This window comes from Colobus angolensis, unplaced genomic scaffold (genome assembly GCF_000951035.1).
Source record: "Colobus angolensis palliatus isolate OR3802 unplaced genomic scaffold, Cang.pa_1.0 Scaffold67, whole genome shotgun sequence".
Classification (NCBI taxonomy): Eukaryota; Metazoa; Chordata; class Mammalia; order Primates; family Cercopithecidae; genus Colobus; species Colobus angolensis.
In genome coordinates this window covers 8,476,905-8,480,829 of record NW_012120376.1, presented here as the reverse complement: position 1 = coordinate 8,480,829, position 3,925 = coordinate 8,476,905, and positions in this window count along the sequence as shown.

The following is a 3,925-nucleotide window of genomic DNA, read 5'->3' as shown; positions in this document are numbered from 1 at the left end:
AGCTCACTGCAAGCTCCGCCTCCCGGGTTTACACCATTCTCCTGCCTCAGCCTCCCGAGTAGCTGGGACTACAGGCGCCCGCCACCTCACCCGGCTAGTTTTTTGTATTTTTTAGTAGAGACGGGGTTTTACCATGTTTGCCAGGATGGTCTCGATCTCCGGTCATTTTTCACTTAATTTGAAATAAATCACTAGTAATCTGATTTATTTTGTAAATACCAGAGATCAGGGTCCATTATAGGAACTTAAAATTTTTAAATTGTGCTAGGATTTTTAAAAATTATTAAAATATCATTTATTCACCTGTTCAACTCATTTCTAATATTCATTTTTCTGGAACTGAAAAGGAAAAAAAATAATCAACTGTTTTTCACCAGTATTAGGTTAGTGCAAAAGGAATTGCGGTTTCACCATTAAAAGTAATTGAAATTTCACCATTAAAATTTAATTTCACCACTAAAAGTAATGGTGAAATCACAATTTCTTTTGCACCAACCTAATATATACTGAATAAGTATTAAGACAAGCTAGACTCAAGGTATGTCAATTGTCTATTACATAATCTTCCTGCCTTTGATCTCTAACTCATCCTCCACATTGCTGGTAGGATACTTTCTAAAATACAAATCAATCATGCCACCACTCTGCTGACAAATTACTGATGGTTCTCTGTTGCCTGCAAAATGACAAAATTCCCCAAATATTTGCATAACCTGGCCTGTCCAGTTTTGTTTCTTATCTCTTCCAACTAGTGCTTCTATGATGTAACCACACTAAACAACTAAGTATATTGCAAAACTTGTGTGCATTGCCCAAATCTCTGCTAGCTTGCAAAACTTCAATCAGTTAAAGCTAATTAACATGGAAACTTCTGTGGAAGGCTGGTCAACAAGTACATGTTAGTCACTTCACACTCGAATTTTGTAGTGTTTACAGTCAACTCTAGATGGTGCTTATCATAGCACACATAATTAACTATATTTGTTTCTTGCAATGAACTCTAAATCTCATAGTTTTCTACATTCTCTTCATCCAATCCAGTGCCTACTGAGGAATAAATAAAATAAATAAGGCAGCAAATGACAGGAGATGAGTGAAGGTAATATGTTCACCTATAAAATAAGATTAAAATGTGGCATTTGATGGGGCTTAATATAAAAATGTAAGCCTAGATTAAGGATGTCTATTATAGAATAATTATTGGATTGGACTCGATGACAGGCAATATGAAAAAAATATTTAGGTGTTAGAAAACTACAAGTGGAGTGTTTATGAGCATTGAAGAGATAATTCAATTGTATTATACAATAATGTCCCTTTGTATCATACATATCTCAAAAATGCTGTTTAGTTTTATCCTTTAAAAAATCGTTGGAAGTAAAAGAATAATCAATATTATCATAAATTTAGAAATTATGTCATATGAGAAAATATTTAGGGTACTAATGATATGAAGCTTGACAAAAAAATTGCTTATAAGAAAAATAAATGCTCCCTTCAGATATTAAGATTACTATGTTCTCCAAAATTATAGACTTGCTTTTCTTTTTATATGTATAGGTGTGCAACTGGTGTTTATCAGACATTCAATTAGTAAATATATACATATATTTTTCATGGTACATGCACATTTATCAATTTATAATTTGTATATAAACAACAGTATAAAATATTTTGAAATTTTAATAGAAAAATAGGAATTAATAAATGAAATTATAAAAAATGATCAATATATTTTAATAATATAACTTTACAGTATAACTTTTAATTTTACTAATGGTATAAATATTAGTTTCATTTTAATTAAATATACTTTATTATATTTGCAAATACTTACGTAATTATTGTGTGAAATGATCTGCAAGTCTTATTACAAGTTTATTTTACCTAGTACTTGGTTAAGTGGGTTGTCATAGTGCAAAGTTAATGCTTCACAATAATGTGGATCCATTTTAAATGAAGTGGAAATCACAATAATTATGCTTCAATCCCATTCAAATATTGTTTTTGAAATTGAGTGACTACATTTCTGTTTTTTCTAATGTTAATCAGCTGTCTTGATTTTGCACTTCTATGTAATTTTTTAAAAGCACACAAATGTTTTATTAAGAAAATGCTTTAAAAGATTAAAATGATTATGTTTTCAAGTTTTCTAACGAGTAGATGAGTATTTTTATATTTAATGAGTTTAAATAATTTCCAGTAACAAAAATCATGGAAAGAATTTCAAACAATTTCCAAATTTCTCTTTTAATTCAACTTTATTTTGATAATGGGTTACTGTTTCACATATTTTTAAAACACCATCTGTTTTGGAACAGAGTAAGGGGGTAATGTCTTCAAGAAAACATATTATTGATGGAGACTTGTTGTCATAGGGAGGGGAAAACTAGGCTATGTCTACTTATAAAATAAAATTCCATAATTCTCTTCAGTGTGTCTTTTAAAATGCTTTACATAAGAAATTCTGATCCTGTATCTGATACAAGTTTTTAAATTATTACTTAGCATATCATCATACATTTCTTATTTGCTTCTCTTCCTTTTTTTCTTCTCCACCTCCCCTTCCTTCGCCTTTCTCTTCCTACAGCCCTTTAAAAATGTAAAATACATCTCAGGTGGAAGTCTGTATCAAAACAGTCCTTGGCCTGCAGGCTATGGTTTGCTGGCCTGTAGAATAAATGATGGCAAAGGGCTAGAGTACAAAGGTATACCATTTTCTTTGCAAGTTATGCAAATAAATTATGGTGTTATCTATTAATCTGTAAATGTTCATTCCCAAAATCAATAACTGGATATTTAGTGCCAGAATTATTTTGATTTATTCCAATAAATGGGCCATAACTGAAAAGACAGTTGCAATTGAATTCACTGTCTAATTCAGTTTATGGGTTCACTGTCATCTGCTAAAATTTATCTGTGTTAGGAGAGGCAGACAGTTGAGTTGAATGGGTATGTGGATTAAGTCACCACTCCTGCATCTTTCTTTTTTAAGTCTTTGATGGTGGCACTAGCTGTGAAGTTTTTCCAAGGATATAGTGATACTGTCTGTTTATTATCTGTTAGTGAGGGAGAGCTCATGGTTTTCCACTTGCCCTGAATACATGTGTTTTAACTATATGCACAGGACAATTTTGCACATGCACTAGGATCACTGTAAAACAGACTAGCACATAATCACAGCTTATCAGGAAAATGTCTTCTGACTCCAATATCTTCCACTCTTATAAGTGAACACACTGGCATTCTATAGTCATTGTAATTAAGATTAGCTCAGAAATGAGGTTGAATAACCTCTGAAAAATCTGTGTTTCATTGATTTCACTGTACAGTTTTTTTTGGGAAAGGACCACATATCTTTTGAAGGACACTAGTGGAAGATTTAGATATTAATATGCACGACAGTTTTGCAAAGACAGCTTTCTTCATGGGTTCTGGTTCTATGAAATGATTGAAGTCTGTAATGGAATAAGGAGCTTTAACTCCATTATGATGGCTAATTCATTCTTCCTTTCACTTATCCTAGAGTTATTTCAATTATATGGACCAGTTAGAAACGTAATGGGCTCCCTATTTATTTTAGTCCTGGAAATTCCATGATCTGTTGTTCACTACTAAAGTGCATCATGCAATTTTGATAACTACTTTGGCCATACTGACCAATAGGTAACCACACTGAATATATTCATATCAGTTAAGTGCTATTACATAGCCTCTGACTTCCTATGATCCATTATGTACACTGAAATCAGGGAGTTAATTTTAACAAAAGCATCTTCCATCTTCATTTCAAACCAGTGGTTACAATACTTTTTAAAGCTGCTAGCAAATACTCTCGTGAATATTTTAATATCTTGCCAAAGATTTTCCTCTGGGTATTCTCCAGTTACACAGCTGAGGGATATGTAAGTAAATTACATACAAT